The sequence below is a fragment of the Armigeres subalbatus genome, chromosome 2 (assembly GCF_024139115.2).
Source record: "Armigeres subalbatus isolate Guangzhou_Male chromosome 2, GZ_Asu_2, whole genome shotgun sequence".
Lineage (NCBI taxonomy): Eukaryota > Metazoa > Arthropoda > Insecta > Diptera > Culicidae > Armigeres > Armigeres subalbatus.
The window spans coordinates 29,288,956-29,313,372 of NC_085140.1; the positions used below are offsets into that span (position 1 = coordinate 29,288,956).

A 24,417-nucleotide genomic window follows, 5' to 3' on the forward strand; every position below is an offset into this window, starting at 1 on the left:
TCACCCCCCAGACCAAGCCCCAGACCCATTGTCGCCCCCGATGGGGAAATCACGCCAGCTATTTCCTCCGCTTCCGAAACAGAAACATGATGAAATTACAGAAGAGCCCAATAGGGCACTGCACGGAAACATCTCTTTCTCTTTCGTTCTTCATAAATTTTGACGTTTACTGGCCTTGTTGTTTTCTAATTTCTTTGCAGCGAGAAAGAGATAAAGCAGCTCGTGCAGTGCCCTATAGGTTTTTCACCCATTAATTGGTAAATGCTTGGTGCATGAAAGTGGGGATAATAGGAGATCGTCAGTTGCGTTCTAGCAAAAATTCCGCTTGAGGCCCTTCCTAAATATTTTAACAACAGCCACTACACCTGACGGTATAATTGCAATATTTCCATTATCCAGGCGACAGGTGGTGTTGCTGTGTGTTTGTATCAATGTAATATTGCATATACACTAATGACATCTGCTGTTCGATATCGTAAGCTTTCAATGTTCCTTCCACACACACGAGATGGAGAACAGTCTTGAAGAAATTGAAAGTATACAGCTAGAATTTAGTATGGAGGTACAATGAAATCTCTTTTATTGTTTAGAACTGTAAAACAAGTCGTGGGAACAAAAATTATAAAAATTATTTGTTGCTTTTTGACCTACACAGCAAAAAAAGTTGTTGAATATTACATCGAAATCGATGCAACCCGCCGAATCCATCGGTTGTTGAATATTACATTGGGCGATGTACCCGATAGCTTACTGTGTAATAAACAGAAGCGATGTAATTTTTCCGATGTAAAAATATTCAATGTAATCGAGGCGATGTGAAAAAAACGCTACGTAAAATATTACGACGTACATGGTATTTTTATCATTGAGTTTTCTGTTCGTTGTTTTCTAACGTCAATAATTTCTAGTCGAGTTTTTTTTTAAAGATTCGTATATTTAATGTATTATGAATCTGTGTACATAAATATCACTACTTCGTCAGCAGGTTCTTGGCGCAGATCGCCCACGCAAGCGCATTTTCCAGCCAGTCGCGAGGAATGGAATTAGCCGAATAATGCTATCACCACAGACGAGATCACAGAGCTATCAAGTTTTATACTGGCTCTTCTATATATCCGGTTACCTGGGTTGCCCAATACCCGTCGCCTTCAATAGGTCGCATGCAACGACGATACATTTTGATGAACCATCAGAAATCCAGGATCCAGTTCGATCCGCAGACTAACGGTGGAAATATATCCTGCTGAGCAAAACTGAAGACGTCAACGTTCGGAGGCACTTCAAAACCGCTGAAAAAAATTAAATGTTTAGTAGGTCTGGTATGCGGGTGTATAACATAGAACTATTTAACTACTGCACAGAATGAATCAATCAAGGCTCCCACCCAATACAGCGAAACGGCGACGGAAACGGCAGATTTGAAAGTTTTAGCACATATATCTTCTGTCAAATTTTTGTTTCCGTAACCGTTTCGCTATACATTGGGAGGCGGAGGTTTGGGGCTGAGATCCCAGCTGATTAGTTATATTTTATTCCGACTGTCCTTCTGGAATTCCGATAAAAATATTTCACAGATTCCGATGGAAACGGATTTTTTTCGGAGATTCCGACCGGGATCCTTTTTAAATTTCGATGTGAATCCTTCTGAGATTCTGAATAGATCCCACCCAAGATTTCGATCGGAATTCTTTGTGAATTCCGAAAGAAATTCATTCGAAATCTCGTAGCCTATTCAGATTACGAGTCATTAGAATAACATGATAAAGAGTATCTTGATGTCAAATCTCACTCATCTTATTTTCATATACATAATATCTTATTAACAATAGGTTGTAAAAGGATATTTATCGAAATTATGAGATGTATGATACTGAAGGGAATTCTTTTGTGATTTGAGATTTTGAAGAGAATCCTTTTGGTATTCTGAAGTAAATTCTTCAGAGAATACGAAGGAAATCCATCTGAGAAAACAAAATCTTCAGACAATCCGAAGGAATTAATTTTGTAATTCTAAACGAAATCCTTCTGGGAGTCCAAAGGGAATCCGTCTGAAATTACAAAACGAATAGTTCTGGCAATCCAAACGGAATCCTTTTGAGTCCCGAAGCGCATTCTCACATGGTTCCGAAGGGAATCCTTGTAGGATTCCGAAACAAAATCCTTTAAAGACTCCAAAGGAAAATCTTCTGAGATTATCGAAAGGAATTCTTCTGAGAGCCTTAAGGAAGTACTTCTGCGATTCCGAAAGAAGTCTTTCTGAGATATTTACAGGAAGCGTTCTGGGATTCCGAAATTACTCAACCAGAGATTCCAAGCTTAGTGATCCTTCTGGGATGCCGCAGCGTATTCTCATATAATTCGGAAGGGAATCCTTCTAAGATTCCAAAGGAAATTGTTCAGTGCATCCGAAGGCAATCTTTACGCGAGTTCGAAGCGAATCATTCCTACAGTCTGTAGGGAACTCTTTAGGGATTCCAATTGCAATCCTTCTGTTATTCCTAAGAGAATCCATCTGGGATTTCGAAGGAAATCCTTCTAAGCTTCCGAAGGAAATCCTCCTAGGTGTTCGAAGGGAACATTTCTGAGATTCCGAAGGAAATCATTCATAGAGTTCGAAATGAATCCTTCTGGGAGTACGAAGGAACCCTCTTGTATTCATTTCGTTTATTCATTTATTTAGTTTACATCTAAACGGATAACACTGAATCAACAATTTGACGTCACAATACACGGTTCGAGCCGCATCTCTCCATCCTCCATCCTCGCGCCCCACGCTCGCCAAGTCGTTTTACTCCTGGTCTGCCCACCTTGCTCGCTCCACGCCGTCTCGTACCTGCCGGATTGGAAGTGAACACCATCTTTGCAGGATTGCTGTCCGGCATTCTCGCAACATGTCCTGCCCATCGTACCCTTCCGGCTTTAGCTACCTACTGTATACTGGATTCGCTGTAGAGCTGAGCGAGCTCGTGGTTCATTCTTCGCCGCCACACACCGTCTTCTTGCACGCCGCCAAAGATGGTCCTAAGCACCTCTCTCGAATACTCCGAGTGCTTGCAAGTCCTTCTCGAGCATTATCCATGTTTCGTGTCCGTAGAGGACTACAGGTCTTATTAGTGTCTTGTACATGACCCATTTGGTGCGGTGGCGAATCTTTTTTGACCGCAGTTTCTTCTGGAGCCCGTAGTAGGCCCGACTTCCACAGATGATTAGCCTTCGTATTTTACGACTAACATTGTTATCAGCCGTTAGCAAGGATCCAAGGTAAACGAATTCCTCGACCACCTCGAAGGTATCCCCGTCTATCGTAACACTGCTTCCCAGCCCGAGCAGCAGTGACGACCTCGATACCATATTCTGTTATGAACTAGCCTTGCATAAGAGGTAAAATACCAAAAATTAATATGCAGAATATTTTAGGCATAACATATTGTACGTTGAATTCAAGACTGGACCCAACGGTTTAAAATTGCCGGTCCATCTAATCGACGTTGAAATTGTCGGTCGACGAAAGAGTGAGAGAGCTGCACAGTTGCCGTTCAAATTGACATTCTTTATGCACTGCTCATATTGGCGTAACGATGCTTCTGGGCTCATAAATTTATTGCTACAGTTAGGAAAATTTATTTTTGCATTCGATTGAAGAAAAAAGTGATCTAATGATTTTGAAATAGATTTTACAACTGCGTCGGTCAGTTTATAATAATACGGTTTCATTCCAACCAAGAATCAGAATACTAAAATAGTATCGACATCATCCAAGCACATGGACATCCTCCCTAGCTTGGAACGGAAATTTGAAACAACACCAAGCATAAATTCGTTGGAATCCATCCTTCGACTAAATCCACAATACTTAGGTACACTCAACCCTCTTTTTACGTCACTTCGTTTTACGGCCTCCTTTTTACGGCACGTGACGTAACATTATTGACATCCTAAAGTAAGCCTTTAAGAAGGCACTCTTAGAAACCCAAAGAACAAAGTAGATGCTTTGTATACACATCATTGTATACACCGAGGACCTAAGGTCTACAAGCGTGGCGAAAGAGCTGTTATCTATTGTAAAAAATGGTTTATGCCCAATTTGATATATTGAACCAAATTCCGTTACATGTCATACAAGAATTCCCTGAATTATAGGTCTTGAGGTTATACCGAGGTTATAGGATACCGAAGGGCTGTTATCTTTTTATTAAATGGGTCATGCTCTATATGATCTATTAAACCAAACTCAATATGCCTTAAGCAGCCGTTCCTTTCCTGGTCACCCAAGAATTCCCTAGACTCCTCAGCCGCGGATTCATCCCAAATATGTCTTCCGAGTATTTGTCTTTCACTTGCGTCTCAAATGTAGGCATATGAGTTGTTCTAAGATCTCAAAATTGCCTTTGAGTTTGAATCAAATGGTCTGCCGAATCAACCAAGGCTTTCATGATGTCCCAAGCCGCGGTATCAACCCAATTATGTCCTCCGAGTATTTGTCTTTCACATGGGTCTCAAATTCAGGCATATGAGATGTAGTAAAATCTCCAAATCCTCCTGGAGTTTGAATCAAATGTTCTAAAGAATCAACCAAGGCTTCCATGATGTCCATAGCTGCGGTAATAACCCAATTATGTCCTCCGAGTATTTTTCTTTCACTTGCGTCTCAAACTCACACATATGAGATGTAGTAAGATCTCCAAATCCTCCTGGAGTTTGAATCAAATGGTCTGAAGAATCAACCGAGGCTTCCTTGATGTTCATAGCTCCGGCTATGACCCAATTATGTCCTCCGAGTATTTTACTTTCACTTGGGTCTCAAATCCAGACATATGAGATGTAGGAAGATCTCCAAATCGTCCTGGAGTTTTAATTAAATGGTCTGCCGAATCAACCGAGGCTTCCATGATGTCCTCAGCCGCAGTATCGACCCAATTATGTCCTCCGATCATTTGTTTTTCACTTGGGTCTCAAATCCAGACATATGAGATGTAGTAAGATCTCCAAATCGTCCTGGAGTTTGAATCAAATGGTCTGCTGAATCAACCGAGGCTTCCATTATGTCCCCAGCCGCGGTATCAACCCAAATATGTCCTCCGAATATTTGTCTTTCACTTGCGTCTCAAATGTAGGCATATGAGTTGTTCTAAAATCTCAAAATTGCCTTTGAGTTTGAATCAAATGGTCTGCCGAATCAACCAAGGCTTTCATGATGTCCCCAGCCGCGGTATCAACCCAATTATGTCCTCCGAGTATTTGTCTTTCACATGGGTCTCAAATTCAGACATATGAGATGTAGTAAGATCTCCAAATCCTCCTGGAGTTTGAATCAAATGTTCTAAAGAATCAACCAAGGCTTCCATGATGTCCACAGCTGCGGTAATAACCCAATTATGTCCTCCAAGTATTTTTCTTTCACTTGCGTCTCAAACTCACACATATGAGATGTAGTAAGATCTCCAAATCCTCCTGGAGTTTGAATCAAATGGTCTGAAGAATCAACCGAGGCTTCCGTGATGTACATAGCTCCGGCTATGACCCAATTATGTCCTCCGAGTATTTTACTTTCACCTGGGTCTCAAATCCAGACATATGAGATGTAGGAAGATCTCCAAATCGTCCTGGAGTTTTAATTAAATGGTCTGTCGAATCAACCGAGGCTTCCATGATGTCCTCAGCCGCAGTATCGACCCAATTATGTCCTCCGATCATTTGTTTTTCACATGGGTCTCAAATCCAGACATATAAGATGTAGTAAGATCTCCAAATCGTCCTGGAGTTTGAATCAAATGGTCTGCCGAATCCACCAAGGCTTCCATGATGTCGATAGCTACGGTATCAACCCAATTATGTCCTCCGAGTAATTTTCTTACACTTGCGGCTCAAATCCAGACATATGAGATATAGTAAGATCTCCAAATCGTCCTGGAGTTTAAATCAAATGGTGTGTCGAATCAACCGAGGCTTCCATGCCGCGGTATCAACCCAATTATGTCCTCCGAGTATTTGTATTTTACTTGGGTCTCAAATCCAGACATATAAGATGTAGTAAGATCTCCAAATCGTCCTGGAGTTTGAATCAAATGGTCTGCCGAATCCACCAAGGCTTTCATGATGTCCATGGCTGCGGTATCAACCCAATTATGTCCGAGTAATTTTCTCTCACTTGCGTCTCAAATCCAAACATATGAGATGTTTTAAGATCTCCAAATTGTCCAGGAGTTTGAATTAAATGGTCTGCCGGATCAACCAAGGCTTCCATGATGCCCCATGCCGTGGTATCAGCACAATTATGTCCTCCGAGTAATTTTCTTTCACTTGCGTTTCAATTCCAGGCATATCAGTTGTTTTTTTTTTCCAATTTCGTTTATTTGGTAGGCTCAGGCGTGTATAACACTTTACGGAGCCATTGTTCTTTGTGATATATACAATCAATATCATTTTATTATACGGTTAGTAAGAGGGGGGTAGAAGCCAGCGTACTCGTGGTGACTCGAGGTTAGTTAACAATGTTTAAGGATGGACGGGGCTTAGGATTTGGGATCAGGAAATTTCAGTTTCTCATCCGGGCATTTGGCGTCAGTGACGATGTGGCGTGTCGTCGTGCTCGAGGAATGGTTCGACTGGGAGCATCTTCCGGATGGCAAGAGCTATGGGGCTCTACGGAACAAAAAGGCAGAGACAGAACAAAAAAAAAAAAACTTTAAAGAAAGAAAAAAAAAACAAAATGTTAGATTTTGATGTCAGAAGCACAAAGAAAACTATAAATGGCCTGCATATAGACAACATCCCGATCTCCCAAAACACCGCGAACTTCCCTGAAGGGTTGTTTACCTCGGGCCACAAGGGTATCCAATAATTGCTCTCTGGAGGCGTCATTTTCCGAGCAGGACCAAACTACGTGATCGATGTCATCATAACCGGCTCCGCACCTACATAAGTTGCTATCGACAAGGTTTATTCTGTACAGATGTGCGTTTAGTGAATAGTGATTAGACATAAGTCTCGACATCACGCGAATGAAGCCTCGACTTAAGTCCTCACCTCTGAACCACGCTCGCCCAGAAACTTTTGGAACTATGGAAAATAGCCACCGTCCAAGTTCGTTGTGTGTCCAATTTCTTTGCCAACTTTGAAGAGTACTCTGACGGACTAATGGGAAAAACTCGTTGCTCGAGTATTGTCTATCATAAACTTCACCTTCCTGTGCGCCCACCTTTGCCAGCGAGTCTGCCTTCTCATTGCCGTAGATTGAGCAGTGAGATGGGACCCAAACAAAGGTAATCTTGAATGATCTTTCGATTCAAAACACGCATCTGCTCTCTTATGTTTGTAAGAAAGTAAGATGCGTGCTTAACAGGTTTCATCGACCGGAGTGCCTCGATAGAACTAAGACTATCCGAGAAGATGAAATAATGGTCTACGGGCTGATTGGAAATTATCCCCAAAGCGAAGTTAATTGCTGCCAGCTCAGCAACATAAACCGAACACGGTTCCTGAAGTTTTCGGAAGGTGGTTGAATTTACATTGAAGACACCGAAGCCAGTGGATCCGTTGATGCGAGAACCATCAGTGAAATATCTGTTGTTGCAATTGACATGTTCATATTTTTCTGAAAAAGGGAGGAATAGATATTTGTCGAAGATGATCTGGTATTCCTTGAATAGCATGTTTCATGGACAGATCGTATACAATTGAGGAACTGTCGTTGGTGAAGTGAACTCGAGGTGGATTATAACACGGAAGACAAAGATCTGAAGAAATGTAGTTGAGATAGACTCTAAGGAATCTTGAACGACAAGTCAGTTCAAGCATTTTATCGAAGTTATCTAAGACAAGTATGTTACTTGTTCCACATTTGACGAGTATTCTAAGTGAGAGCTCCCAGTAACGGTGCTTTAAAGGAGTGACTCCAGCAAGCACCTCCAGGCTCATGTTATGCGTCGAATGCATGCAGCCAAGGGCAATACGCAAACAACGATACTGAATTCGTTCCAATTTGATCAGGTGGCAATCAGCTGCTGAGAGGAAGCAGAAAGAGCCATACTCTAAAACAGAGAGAATAGTCGTTCTATAGAGTTTGATGAGGTCTTCCGGGTGAGCACCCCACCATGTTCCGGAGATAGAACGTAGAAAATGGATCCTTTTCCGGCATTTTGTATCAAATACTCAAAATGGAGTTTCCAAGTACATTTAGAATCAAACACGACCCCAAGGTATTTAGAAGATAAAGATTGGTTGATGTCATCATTCAACAGTTTTAGTTTCAGTTGAGCTGGGTACCGCTTCCTAGTAAACACAACCAACTGAGTTTTTTGCGGTGAAAACTCGATCCCTAGATGTCTGGCCCAAACAGTCAGATTATCTAGGGTACTTTGCAATGGTCCTTGCAAGACAGCTGCACATGGACCTCTTAGAGAGACCACGGCATCATCTGCAAGTTGTCTGAGCGTGCATTGTCCTTCCAAACAGTTGTCAATATCTTTAACATAGAAATTATAAAGCAAGGGACTTAAACACGATCCTTGGGGAAGGCCCATGTAGCTATTTCTGGAAGTTGTCAGAGTGCTGAGTGTGAAGTTCATTTGTTTTTCTGACAACAAATTATACAAGAAATTGTTCAAAATAACGGGTAATCCACTACTGTGCAGATTGTCTGACAGTACTTCTATGGAAACTGAATCAAAAGCGCCCTTAATATCCAAGAATACTGAAGCCAATTGCTCCTTGTGCGCAAAGGCCAGTTGTATATCTGAAGAAAGCAACGCTAGACAATCGTTTGTTCCTTTCCTTTTCGAAATCCAAACTGAGTATTTGAAAGCAATGCATTTTCTTCGACCCAATGGTCGACTCTTGAAACGATCATTTTCTCCAATAATTTTCTCATGCATGATAGCATGGCAATCGGTCGGTATGAATTGTGATTAGACGCTGGTTTCAGGCTTTTGAATAGCTATTACTTTGACCTGTCGCCATTCAGGTGGCACAATGTTGTACTCCATGAAACAGTTGTACAGGTCAAGTAATCGTCTTTTGCGATATCTGGGAGGTTTTAAGAAGATTGAATTTGATGTTATCGCATCCCGGAGCAGAGTTATTCGATGAAAGAAGAGACATAGAAAGTTCCAGCATTGTGAATGGTCCACCCAAAGAACCGGGATCAGTGACTGATTCTCGAAATAGCGGTTCTGCTGGTACGGAATCTGGGCAGACCTTTTTGCGAAGTTGAATATCCATCGATTGGAGTATTCTTCACTCTCATTGGTGGAAATGCGGTTCCGCATGTTGCGAGCCGTTTTCCAAAGTGTTGTCATTGAGGTTTCTCGTGATAGTCCTCGACAAAACGTCGCCAGTAGCTACGTTTTTTTGCCTTGAGAAGATTTTTTGAGTTTTCTTTCGAGCCTCAAATACTCTTCGAAAAGCTCTGACCTTCCGTGTTTACGGAAGGCCTTGAAGGCATCAGATTTCTCAGAATACAACTTAGTACATTCATCATCCCATCCAGGAGTGGCTGGTCTTCTCATGACAGATGTACTTGGAACGCGTCGTTTCTGAGCTTCTAGTGCGCTTTTTTAAATCAACTCAGTAAGGAATCGATATTCATCCAGTATCAGTTGATTCAATACCAATTTTTACCGCCGATGCAAATTTTTGCCAGTCAATGTTCTTCGTGAGATCGAAAGGAACATTAACTGGCTCAGATTGTTGATAGCCACTCTTAATTGTGGTGACTATCGGCATATGGTCACTACCATGGGGATCTTGAATTACCTTCCACGTGCAATCTAATGATAGTGAATTTGAACATAAAGACAGATCAATACGGCTTTGTTGACCATTTGGTCCTATTCGAGTTACTTCACCAGTGTTCAAAATATTCAAATTGAAATCGTCACACAAATCATAGAAAATAGGCGCTCTATAATCGTCATACGTTTCGCCCCAACCAATACCATGTGCGTTCATATCACCCAATATCAATACTGGAGATGATAGGAGGAGACTGCGCTCCAAAAAAATGTCGACGATTAATAGAGGCATTTGGAGGAATGTACACTGAAGCTATGCAAAGATCTTTATTCTTTACATTTATTTGGCAAGCGACGATCTCTAGGCCATTAACAGTCGGAATGGGAATTTTGTAGAAGGAGTAGCATTTTTGATCCCCAAAAGAACGCCACCATAATGATCATCCCGATCTTGGCGAATAATATTAAAATCGTGGAAGTTGATTTCATCTTCAGAAGAAAGCCATGTTTCACAGAGTGTAAATATATCGCAATCGGAATTGCGAATCAAAACTTGAACACGTCTAATTTATTTTTCAGACTATGACAGTTCCACTGCAGCACAGTGATTGTATCTTGGGTATTGGCCGTATTATCCATCGAAAGATACAATTCCTGCAAGAAGGGCCATGAAACAGTCAATTGCTTCAGATAACTTTCCACTGTTGGTATGAAAAAGGTCAATGATAGGCCTCAATGAATTCGGAATATTGAATAAATTCAAAAACGGTCCACAAGGTCCTTAAAGGAGATCAATCCTCGCTTGGACGGAATACTTTTACTAGAAGTGCGAATTACTTTTTTCTTTCGTTGATTCTTCCTAGCCGGATGTTTCTTCGTAACATCGGATTTTGGCAATGGCGGAATGCCTTACTGCAACTAGGATCAAAAGAAGCAGTAGGGACAGGTTGCTTCGGGATTTTAAATAAACCCCATTACCTTCAGATTTTGCCAAGCTTTTATGGATGATTTTTGTTCTCTTGCGGCGCGATCCCGGGAAGACGGTTGCTTCCTCTTTTCGGGCACGTGTACCTCCGCAGGATCATCCATATCGGCAGCGTCAGAGTCCAATTCATCAATGGATATGGAATCATAATAATCACTTACACGAACGGTGGCTGAAATAGCAGTCGATGCAGTGGCTGTGGCGGATGTGTCTTGCGACTTAACCATTTCCGCATACGACTGCTTGGAGCGCTGTACCAACGAGCGCTTCACTTTTGGGTGCGCTTTTGTACACTGGGCATTCCTGCAAACCATGGGGAGGATTCAAACCACAATAAGCACATTTTGTTGCCTGTTGCTGGCAGGACTCCTCCCTATGCCTTTCAGAACATTTGCCACAACGTGGTTTGTTGTCACAAAACTCGGCAGTGTGACCAAGTTGTTTGCAATTGGTACAATTAAATACCCTTGGCACAAAAAGACGCACCGGAAATAGCATGTTTTCAATATCAACATATTTTGGGAGCATCGAACCGGCGAACGTCACCCGAAGCGAACCTGACTTCAATATACCTTCTTTCCATCTACCGTGGCTGCTGAATGCAATTCCTTGCAGTCCAGAATATCCACGGTAGACTCCATTGCATTCTTTAGGCGGCCTTTTTCCCGCAAGTACATCCTTGCAAGTCAGGCTCGCTGCGTTGATCACACCTTCAATTTCGACCTCTCGCGAGGGGACATAAACCATATATTCAACATTGTACGCCCTGTCGCCAGCAATTTCATTCGCCACCTGGTATGTAGGTGCGGTGATGCGTAGTTTGTTCCTGTTGATCTGGCTAAAATCAAGCTTCGGAAAACGACGCGTCAAATCTCGTTTAATGCCGAGAAAATCTAGGCTTTTTACTTTCTGCCGAAAGTAAACAACCCAAGGCCCAGGCGAAGCCGCATGGTACAATCGAGTGCGCCCTCCATCTTTAGCAGGCACATTGCCTTCTCCAGTCTCCTCCTCCATTCTCACCCCGCAAGGTGGAAGGATAATTTTGCTTATACTAACTTAGAACTAATAGCAAATTAGAAAAAAAAAAACTTAAAAAAAACTAATTCGATTAATTCTAAGCAGTCCCACTCTGTATCAAACAGAAGGGAGAACAATAAAAAGTTTTGCCACTTATCTGCCCCTGCTGCTGTAGGTAGCAGCAGTAACAATAGCCTGCTTCACTGGCGTCGCCAGAAGCAGCTACTTCACTCGCCGACAGCGATCGCCTTGGATCCGTAGGTAGGAGCACCACACAATAGCCTTTTCACTACCGAACACAATCCGCGATGAGACACAGCACACACGTCTGGCTCGTTCGAACTATCGGCACGGAATGATATCAGTTGTTGTAAGATCTCCAAATTGTCCTGGAGCTTGAATCAAATGGTTTTCCGAATCAACCAAGGCCTTCATGATGTCCCCAGCAACCCCAGTAACAACCTGCGCAGCACAAGTCAGACAATCATCCCAAGGAACATTTTAGTTCTATAACGGTCATGAAAACCACTATTTACCTCTTCAATACCTTCAACTATTATTCCATTCCAGGTAATTTAAGAAAGTCATGGAGTACTGGTCTTTAGGTCTACAGGATTATTATTTTTAAATGGTTCAAAATATCTGAAGTCTAGACTTCGTGGCTGGGGACATGATGGAAGCCTTGATTGATTCGGTAGACCATTTGATTAAATCTCTAGAACAATTGGGAGATCTTACAACATGTTACATGTCAGAATTTGAGACGCAATTCGCAAACTATCCAAATTCCAGGAAAACTTTGAGATCTTTCAACACCTCATATGCCTTGATTTAAGACGAGTGAAAGACAAACACTCGGGGAATATAATTGAGTTGATACCGCGAGTAAAGAAATCATGAAAGCCTTGGTTGATTTGGTAGACCATTTGATTCAAACTCCAGGACAATTTGAAGATCTTACAACATCTTACATGCTAAAATTTGTGACTCAAGTGAAAGACTAATACTCAGAAGACAAAATTGGGTTGACACCGCGGTTGGGGGAACCATAGTAGCCTTGGTTGATTCATTAGATCATTCGATTCAAACTCCAGGACAAGAGAGATCTTATAACACCTCATATGTCTTGTTTTGAGACGCAAGTGAAAAACAAATACTCAGAGAACATTATTGAGTTAATACCAGCTTAGGACATCATGAAATCTTTGGTTGATTCGATAGATCATTTGATTTAAGTTCCAGGATAATTTGGATATCTTAGAACATCTCATATACCTGTATTTGAGACGTTAGTAAAAGACCAATGCTCGAAAGACAAAATTGGGTTGACACCGCGGCTGGGGACATCGTGAAAGCCTTGTTTGATTCGGCAGAACATTTGATTCAAACTCCAGAACAATTTGGAGATCTTAAAACGTATCATATGCTTGTATTTGAGACTTTGAGACGTAAGTGAAAGACAAATAATCGGAAGACATAATTGGTTTGATATCGCGGCTGGGGGCACCATGAAAGCCTTGGTTGATTCATTATACCATTTCATTCAAACCCCAGGACAATTTGGAGATCTTACAACACCTCATATGTCTTGTTTTGAGACACAAGTAAAAGACAAATACTCAGAGAACATAATTGAGTTGATACCACGGCTTAGGACATCGTGAAGGCTTTGGTTGATTCGATAGACCATTTGATTCAAACTCCAGGCCAATTTGGAGATCGTACAATATCGAATATGCCTGTATTTGAGACGTTATCCTCGTTATCCTCAAAGAAACCCTTTTGGAATTCCGCATGGTAACAATTTTGGAATCTTTAAAGGTTTCCTTTAGGAATCTAAAAAGAACTCCTTTGACATCCCAAAAATAGGGATATTTTTTTATGAATCCTGTTGGAAATGCTTCTCAGAATTTGATATGAAACCTTCTGTGATTCCGAAAGTAAATCATCGGGATCCAAAAAAATCATAGAATCCGGAATCTGAATCTGATGGGAAGCATTATTAAATCCTGAAATTCCGAAGGGAATCCTTCTGAGATTCTGATTTCGGGAAATGCAAAGGAAATCTTTCAGGAAATGCTTCTGATAATCCGATAAGAATCTTTTTGAGATTCCTAAGGGAACCCTTCGTCGGCAGGAGGAAAGAGTTGGACGACGATTCAACACACGCCGACTGGAAAATGCCACAGTGCAATGGTCCTTCGTTGAAGAACTGGAGACGCGTGCTGCAGATATTCCGGAAGGTGGCAGCGTGGAAGACCAATGGACCGCCATCAAGAATGCCTTCATTGCCACCAGCGATAACAATCTGGGCGAACTGCGCACCCAGAGAAAACAATGGATCACCCATGAGACCTGGAGGAAGATAAAGGAGCGAAGAGAAGCCAAAGCCGCGATAGAGCGATCAGAAACCAGAGGAGCCAAAGTCTTAGCCCGTCAAAGATACGCGGCTCTTGAGAAGGAAGTAAAACGCTCATGTCTACGGGACAAGCGAGCCGACGAAGGAGAGAGAGCACTCGCAACCGGGGACATTCGCCTCCTCTACGATATCTCAGCTTAAGTGAAGCGAAGATAAATGCAACGATGCCTGTGAAAGACGCGAATGATCAGTTACTGACCGACCTAACTGACGCTGGTTCGAGCACTTCGAACAACCAGCCAGGCGCTCACCACCTCGGCATGAAAAGCCTAGGATCCGACGTATAACACGCGTCAATACCGAAGCTCCATCACTGCTAGAGATTCAAACAGCCATCCAAAGCATGAAATCGAATAAAGCCCCAGCGGTGGATCGCATATCAGCCGAGATGCTCAAAGCTGACCCCATGACATCCGCTCAACTACTACATCGTTTATTTCGTAATATCTGGGACACCGCAACTTTCCCGGTCGACTGGATGCAAGATATCTTAGTGAAGGTGCCCAGAAAGGGTGACCTGACTGTATGCGATAACTGGCGAGGCATTATGTTGCTGTGTAACGCAGCCGGATGACACACAGCTATGCTTCTGGCTCCAGCATAAAATTCACGTTATTATTTTGCTGTGGGCGTTATTTTCTGATACAATATTGTTACCAAATATTCAAATATGTTTTGCACCGTACTAACCGTGTTGTGTTGAACGAGTGTCTTATTACAATTAAATTGAAAATCGAATACATTTTTCACGGCACGGAATACGTGGTACATAACGATAATAGTAATAAATTCATTCAAATCACTTAACAACAACCCAAGTAACCATGAAGCTATATATGCTTGTAAAAAACACAGCCCTAAAAGTTGACTTAAAGTGGAAAAGGGCAATTATAAGACCGAATTAATGGTTCATTGCTTTGGCATGTTGAAATAAAGCACCAGTAATACATCGCTGCATTCGTATTGCTGATTTAGAGTATCGTTGTCTGACAGTTGATAAATAAATGCAACAACACATCGTTAAAACAGATCTAATGCAATTAGCATTTAGCATGCCGATTTGTGATTGATATATGTGCAATATTGTAATGCTTGGTGTTACTTGGGAATTACTCCATCACAGAAAATTAGTCCTGAAATGATGTTTTTGTTTACTAATTTTAAATTGTCAGTGGGGCCCACCGCGCGCTAACCCCAGAGATGTTAGCCACCATTTTTTCCCATTGGAGAGATAGGCGATGACAGTAGGGTGGTGTAACGTTCTCACAGTTCTATGCAAAATTATCCTAGCCCGGATTCAGGAGAAGATGGATGCGACTCTCCGGCGGCAGCAGGCCGGATTCCGTGCCTGAAGATCCTGTGTGAACTATATTGTCACGCTCCGTATCATTCTGGAGCAGTTCAACGATTTTCAAGAGTTCCTTTACTTGGTATTCTTTGTCTATGAAAAAGCTTTCGACCGTCTCAATCACGAGAATATGTGGGGCGCCCTGAGACGCAAGGGGTTCCTGAGGAAAATCATCGGCCTCATCGAAGTACAGTACGAGGCCTTTTCAGAGTGCTGCACAATGGTCCTGTCCGACCCTATCCGGGTCGTAGGTGGTGTGAGGCAAGGATGTATTCTATCACCGTTACTGTTCCTCATCGTAACGGATAAGATTCTGGTAGATGCGATTGACCGTGAACCAAACCGCGGGCTGTAATGGCAGCTTATAACCATGGAGCACCTAAACGACTTCGAATTGGCTGCTGACGTTGCACTCCTCGCGCAACGGCGCTCTGGCATGCAGAGTAAGCTCAACGACCTTTCCTAGCGCTCTTCTTCGGCAGGTTTAGTCATCAACGTCAACAAAGCCAAATCGTTGGATGTAAACACGGTGACTCCTTCCAGTTTCACAGTAGCCGGGCAACCAGTGGAGAATATTGAAAGCTTCCAATATCTTGGCAGCCAAATGGCGTCAGACGGAGGTACCAAGATGGTCACATTTTGGAATCTCAAAACGCCTCCCTTAGGAATCTGAAAAAGACTCCTTTAAAATCGTGAAAATTTGGATTTTGTTATAAATTTCTTTTTCTTTATGAAAAGTGAAAATCAACTGTGGTCCTGGTGGAATGTTGTTGCATGAACTGAATCAGTGGTGAATTTGTCCGAATGCGTGGGTAATTTAACTGAAAATTTGTGGTTGGTTTAAAAACATGGCGTAGTCTACAAAATAGTAACCGTTACCATGGAATTTTTTTCTGTGTAGATCTAAAGGCCTTACTTCGGGAATTTTTGGACGAACAAGAACTTATGCTTTGATTTGAGCCACAAACAGCATGTACCATATTTGAAACAGGCTGATAGATCTTTGGTTACGCGTGTAGATCTAAAGGCCTTACTTCGGGAACATTTTGGATGACCAAGAACTAAGGCTTTGATTACATTCTATTCTATGAGCCACAAAGAGCATGTGCCATATTTGAAACAGGCTGATAGATCTTTGGTTACGCTTGTAGATCTAAAGGCCTTACTTCGGGAATTTTTGGACGAACAAGAACTTATGCTTTGATTTGAGCCACAAACAGCATGTACCATATTTGAAACAGGCTGATAGATCTTTGGTTACGCGTAGATCTAAAGGCCTTACTTCGGGAATATTTTGGATGACCAAGAACTTAGGCTTTGATTACATTCTATTCTATGAGAGCCACAAAGAGCCTGTACCATATTTGAACCAGGCTGATAGATCTTTGTTACGCGTGTAGATCTAAAGGCCTTACTTCGGGAATATTTTGGATGACCAAGAATTAAGGCTTTGATTACAATCTATTCTATGAGCCATAAAGAGTATGTGCCATATTTGAAACAGGCTGATAGATCTTTGGTTACGCGTGTAGATCTTAAGGCCTTACTTCGGGAATATCTTGGATGACCAAGAACTAAGGCTTTGATTACATTCTATTCTATGAGCCACAAAGGGCATGTGCCATATTTGAATGTACCATATTTGAAACAGGCTGATAGATCTTTGGTTACGCGTGTAGATCTAAAGGCCTTACTTCGGGAATATCTTGGATGACCAAGAACTAATGCTTTGATTACAATCTATTCTATGAGCCACAAAGAGCATGTACCATATTTGAAAGAGGCGGATAGATCTTTGGTTACGCGTGTAGATCTAAAGGCCTTACTTCAGGAATTTCTTGGATGACCAAGAACTTATGCTTTGATTACAATCTATTCTATGAACCACAAAGAGGTTGTACCATATCAGGCGGATAGATCTTTGGTAAAGCGTGTAGATCTAAAGGCCGTACTTCGGGAATTTCTTGGAAGACCAAGAACTTATGCTTTGACACAATATGTTCTATGAGCCACAAAGAGCATGAATCATATTTGGAACAGGCTGATAGATCTTTTAGTACGCGTATAGATCTAAAGGCCTTACTTCGGGAATATTTTGGATGACCAAGAACTTAGGCTTTGATTACATTCTATTCTATGAGCCACAAAGAGCCTGTACCATATTTGAAACAGGCTGATAGATCTTTGGTTACGCGTGTAGATCTAAAGGCCTTACTTCGGGAATATTTTGGATGACCAAGAACTAAGGCTTTGATTACATTCTATTCTATGAGCCACAAAGAGCATGTGCCATATTTGAATGTACCATATTTGAAACAGGCTGATAGATCTTTGGTTACGCGTGTAGATCTAAAGGCCTTACTTCGGGAATATTTTGGATGACCAAGAACTAAGGCTTTGATTACATTCTATTCTATGAGCCACAAAGAGCATGTGCCATATTTGAATGTACCATATTTGAAACAGGCTGATAGATCTTTGGTTACGCGTGTAGATCTAAAGGCCTTACTTCGGGAATATTTTGGATGACCAAGAACTAAGGCTTTGATTACAATCTATTCTATGAGCCACAAAGAGTATGTGCCATATTTGAAACAGGCCGATAGATCTTTGGTTACGCGTGTAGATCTAAAGGCCTTACTCCAGGGAATATCTTGGATGACCAAGAACTAAGGCTTTGATTACATTCTATTCTATGAGCCACAAAGAGCAAGTACCATATTTGAAACAGGCTGATAGTTCTTTGGTTACGCGTGTAGATCTAAAGGCCTTACTTCGGGAATATTTTGGATGACCAAGAACTTAGGCTTTGATTACATTCTATTCTATGAGCCACAAAGAGCCTGTACCATATTTGAAACAGGCTGATAGATCTTTGGTTACGCGTGTAGATCTAAAGGCCTTACTGGAATATTTTGGATGACCAAGAATTAAGGCTTTAATTACAATCTATTCTATGGAGCCACAAAGAGTATGTGCCATATTTGAAACAGGCCGATAGATCTTTGGTTACGCTTGAAGATCTAAAGGCCTTACTTCGGGAATATCTTGGATGACCAAGAACTAAGGCTTTGATTACATTCTATTCTATGAGCCACAAAGAGCATGTGCCATATTTGAATGTACCATATTTGAAACAGGCTGATAGATCTTTGGTTACGCGTGTAGATCTTAAGGCCTTTACTGGGAATATTTTGGATGACCAAGAACTTAGGCTTTGATTACATTCTATTCTATGAGCCACAAAGAGCCTGTACCATATTTGAAACAGGCCGATAGATCTTTGGTTACGCGTGTAGATCTAAAGGCCTTACTTCGGGAATATTTTGGATGACCAAGAATTAAGGCTTTGATTACAATCTATTCTATGAGCCACAAAGAGTATGTGCCATATTTGAAACAGGCCGATAGATCTTTGGTTACGCTTGAAGATCTAAAGGCCTTACTTCGGGAATATCTTGGATGACCAAGAACTAAGGCTTTGATTACATTCTATTCTATGCGCCACAAAGAGCATGTACCATATTTGAATGTACCATATTTGAAACAGGCTAATAGATCTTTGGTTACGCGTGTAGATCTAAAGGCCTTACTTCGGGAATATTTTGGATGACCAAGAACTAAGACTTTGATTACAATCTATTCTATGAGCCACAAAGAGCATAAAAGCCATATTTGAAACAGGCCGATAGATCTTTGGTTACGCTTGAAGATCTAAAGGCCTTACATCGGGAATATTTTGGATGACCAAGAACTAAGGCTTTGATTACATTCTATTCTATGAGCCACAAAGAGCATGTGCCATATTTGAAACAGGCCGATAGATCTTTGGTTACGCTTGAAGATCTAAAGGCCTTACATCGGGAATATTTTGGATGACCAAGAACTAAGGCTTTGTTTACAATCTATTCTATGAGCCACACAGAGCATGTGCCATATTTGAATGTACCATATTTGAAACAGGCTGATAGATCTTTGGTTACGCGTGTAGATCTAAAGGCCTTACTTCGGGAATATCTTGGATGACCAAGAACTAAGGCTTTGATTACAATCTATTCTATGAGCCACAAAGAGGATGTGCCATATTTGAAACAGGCCGATAGATCTTTGGTTACGTATGTAGATCTAAAAGCCTTATTTCAGGGATCTCTTGGATGAGCAAGAACTTTTGATTTGACTACATTCTATTCTATGAGCCACAAAGAGCATGTACCATATTTGAAATAGGCTGATTGATCTTTGGTTACGCGTGTAGATCTAAAGGCCTTACTTCGGGAGTTTTTTGGATGACCAAGAAGTTATGCTTTGAACACAATCCATTCTATGAGTCAAACAGAACATGTACCATTTTTTAAACAGGCCGATAGATCTTTGGTTACGCGTGTAGATCTAAAGGCCTTACTTCGGGAATATTTTGGATGACCAAGAATTAAGGCTTTAATTACAATCTATTCTATGAGCCACAAAGAGTATGTGCCATATTTGAAACAGGCCGATAGATCTTTGGTTACGCTTGAAGATCTAAAGGCCTTACTTCGGGAATATCTTGGATGACCAAGAACTAAGGCTTTGATTACATTCTATTCTATGAGCCACAAAGAGCATGTGCCATATTTGAATGTACCATATTTGAAACAGGCTGATAGATCTTTGGTTACGCGTGTAGATCTAAAGGCCTTACTTCGGGAATATTTTGGATGACCAAGAACTAAGGCTTTGATTACAATCTATTCTATGAGCCACAAAGAGCATGTGCCATATTTGAAACAGGCCGATAGATCTTTGGTTACGCTTGTAGATCTGAAGGCCTTACTTCGGGAATATCTTGGATGACCAAGAACTAAGGCTTTGATTACATTCTATTCTATGTTCCACAAGAAGTATGTACCATATTTGAAACAGGTCGATAGATCTTTGGTTATGCGTGTAGATCTAATGGCCTTACTTCTGGAATTTTGTGGATGACCCAGAAGTTATGCTTTGATTACAATCCATTCTATGAGCCACAAAGAGCATGTGCCATATTTGAAACAGGCCGATAGATCTTTGGTTACGCGTGTGTTGATCTAAAGGCCTTACTTCGGGAATATTTTGGATGACCAAGAACTAAGGCTTTGATTTCAATCCATTCTATGAGCCACAAAGAGCATGTGCCATATTTGAAACAGGCCGATAGATCTTTGGTTACGCGTGTAGATCTAAAGGCCTTACTTCGGGAATATCTTGGATGACCAAGAACTAAGGCTTTGATTACATTCTATTCTATGAGCCACAAAGAGCATGTACCATATTTGAAACAGGCTGATAGATCTTTGGTTACGCGTGTAGATCTAAAGGCCTTACTTCGGGAATATTTTGGATGACCAAGAACTAAGGCTTTGATTACATTCTATTCTATGAGCCACAAAGGGCATGTGCCATATTTGAATGTACCATATTTGAAACAGGCTGATAGATCTTTGGTTACGCGTGTAGATCTAAAGGCCTTACTTCGGGAATATTTTGGATGACCAAGAACTAAGGCTTTGATTACATTCTATTCTATGAGCCACAAAGAGCATGTACCATATTTGAAACAGGCTGATAGATCTTTGGTTACGCGTGTAGATCTAAAGGCCTTACTTCGGGAATATTTTGGATGACCAAGAACTTAGGCTTTGATTACATTCTATTCTATGAGCCACAAAGAGCCTGTACCATATTTGAAACAGGCTGATAGATCTTTAGCTACGCGTGTAGATCTAAAAGCATTACTTCGGGAATATTTTGGATGACCAAGAATTAAGGCTTTAATTACAATTTATTCTATGGAGCCACAAAGAGTATGTGCCATATTTGAAACAGGCCGATAGATCTTTGGTTACGCTTGAAGATCTAAAGGCCTTACTTCGGGAATATCTTGGATGACCAAGAACTAAGGCTTTGATTACATTCTATTCTATGAGCCACAAAGAGCATGTGCCATATTTGAATGTACCATATTTGAAACAGGCTGATAGATCTTTGGTTACGCGTGTAGATCTAAAGGCCTTACTTCGGGAATATTTTGGATGACCAAGAACTAAGGCTTTGATTACATTCTATTCTATGAGCCACAAAGAGCATGTGCCATATTTGAAACAGGCCGATAGATCTTTGGTTACGCTTGAAGATCTAAAGGCCTTACATCGGGAATATTTTGGATGACCAAGAACTAAGGCTTTGATTACATTCTATTCTATGAGCCACAAAGAGCATGTGCCATATTTGAAACAGGCCGATAGATCTTTGGTTACGCTTGAAGATCTAAAGGCCTTACATCGGGAATATTTTGGATGACCAAGAACTAAGGCTTTGTTTACAATCTATTCTATGAGCCACAAATAAAGGATTCCTGTGAGAAACCCCAAAAGATTCCCGATAATATACTCAAAGGATTTCGGTATAGGAATCCCCAAAGGATTCATGTCGGAATCTGAAGGACTCGACGGATTCCTTTATTGGATTGGTTTGAATCTCGAAAGATTTCCATCAGTTTCCCATTGGAATCCCTGAAGAATTCTGAAAGATTTCCATTAGGAATCGCGTCGGAATCCCAAAAGAATTCTCATCGAAATCCCCGAATGATTTCCGTTGAAGTTCTCGAAGGATTCTCATCTGAATCTTTGAAGGATTCTCATAGGAATCCCCAAAGGATTCCTGACGAATTACCAAATGAATTTAATTCTTGAAGGAACCGCGTCAGAGGAAAGTTTCGCCTCGGAATTCCCAAAGCATTCCCGACAAAATCCCGAAAGACTCCCGTCAGATTCCTTATTGGATTCCCTTGAAATCCCGAAGGATTCCGTTTGAATCCCTAAAGGATTCCGTTTGAATTCTAAAGGATTCCTTTGGAAGCCCCCAGGATGCCTATCAAAATCCCTAAAGACTTCCCGGTAAAATCGTCGAAAAATTCCCTTATGAATCCTCAAAGGATTGCCTTCTAAATCCCGGAAGGATTCCAGTTGAAGTCATCGAAGGATTCCCGCCGGAAGTCCCCGAATGATTCTCGTCGGAATCCCTGAAGAATTCCCATCGGAATTATCGAATGATTTTGGTTACCCAAAGGAACCGCGTCAGAATCCCGAAAAGTTTCGGCTCAGAATCTTATGGAAAGACTTCCGATTTCAAAATGGATTCCCTTTGAAATCCTCGAAGGGTTCCGTCGGAATTTTCGATGAAATCCCCGACGAAATCACCGAATGATCACGGTTCCCCTACAGAAACCGCGTCAGAATCTCCGAAAAAAATCGCATCGCAATATCGGCGAAATTCCCAAAGGATTCCTGTCACAATCTGTAAAGGATCCCTGTCAGAATCTCTTATAATTTACCGTCATAATCCCCGAAGCATCGCTGTCAATATCCTTTAAGAATTCCCGTTCGATTCTCCGATGGATTCCCGTAGGAACTCTCGAAGGATTCGCTTCGGAAGATTGTTATCGTAACCTTAAAAGGATTATAATCGAGATTTCATGAAAACTCCTTCCCATAAGTATTTTCTTCAGAATTTAAGAAGGATGTTCCTTGAAACTCGGAAATTAACCCTGCCATTTTATTAGACTAAAGCTTCTCTTCATAATGGCAAAATAACTTTCATTAGAATTCCTGAATTTGAATAGTAATTCATGGCAAATTTCCATCAGAATCTCAAATAGATTCTCTTTGGAGTTAGAAAAGAAATAAGCCCTTGAATGAGCCTTATTATAAGTATGCTTATGTCGTTGAAGCCATATAATATATTATTATAATTGTATTGCTTTTAAATAGAAGAATGTTTCAGAAATTTTAGGAAGAAGGTACATGCTTTGGTTTGAGGAGAGGTGTCTTACCTCGTTCACGATTTGCACTGTTACAGCACCTCAATCTTCCCTGACACTCCTAGGATTGTAGTGGTCGAACCACCGACGAAGTCGAACGTCCAAGACAAGATTTTCGGCAATGCCTTGGTATTCTTCCAAAACCGCAATCATCGTACCGTCGTTAATACTCTGTAAGTTTCCACTCTTAATTGATCGACGATCGTATTTAATAGGTTGACTTTCTGGAAGAACAAGAAATAGAGCACTTCAGATATGCTTTAAAACATTCAAATTTCTTTAATCGCAGTTCCAGACTTGATGCTATAAACTCATACTTACCGTTACCGTTCCATTCCATTGCGCCTGAGGCTGAAAACTTCTAGCAGCGGCTTTCTATGCCTTGCTTCGTATATGGAAATACCAAAGCAGTTCCAACAGCAAATTGGATTTCTGAAATGAATCATTTAATCAATTGAACATTATTATTATGTTTCAGGAACAAACGACTTTTAGACTTACCTTTCGTCAGCTATTTAGAAATGTATTCTGATGTTTCGGACACAATAATCTTAAAATTTACTACTCAATACTCAAATGCCAGTAAAATCAAAATATGGCGTCGCATCCGAGGTCGCATCGTCACTGGCCATCGCCGGTCAGATGAAGCAGTAAACAGTGTTGCGAGAAAATTGTATCTTCAATAAATGCGATTTTACATTCAATCTGCGTATTTTCACACACCCGTAATAAAGTTAATGGGTTGCACCTTTTTCTGTGTAATATTCAATGCTTCAAGGTTAGAATATTACACAAATGTAATGTAATGGAAAATAATGAATTTGTTTCGGTGTAATTTGAAAGTGACGTAATGTTACATCGAAACAGATGTAAAAGTACATTTGAATTTCGTGTTTACATCGAATTTTTGGTACATCACCCATATTACATAGATGAGGATTACAATATTTTTTGCTGTGTAGGTTTCATATTGATGCGATGCGTAGTTAATGAGAACGGATGATTTGTCCATACAAGGAAATTCATTTTACTTTAAATGTTGTGGCGCCATCTCGTTCAAACAGCACCTTTGTCTTTGCC

The 24,417-nt window shown here is 41.0% G+C and overlaps 1 long non-coding RNA gene across 1 annotated transcript; it reads right to left on the reverse strand.

Annotated features, from left to right (window-relative positions):
- Positions 1-912: 912 nt before the first annotated feature.
- LOC134214190 (uncharacterized) lies at positions 913-24,147 on the reverse strand. The gene is made up of 4 exons (XR_009979700.1): positions 23,839-24,147; positions 23,659-23,769; positions 23,350-23,561; positions 913-1,289 (listed from the first exon to the last, which is right to left on the reverse strand). It is a non-coding gene; the product is annotated as an uncharacterized LOC134214190 (long non-coding RNA).
- Positions 24,148-24,417: the final 270 nt, after the last annotated feature.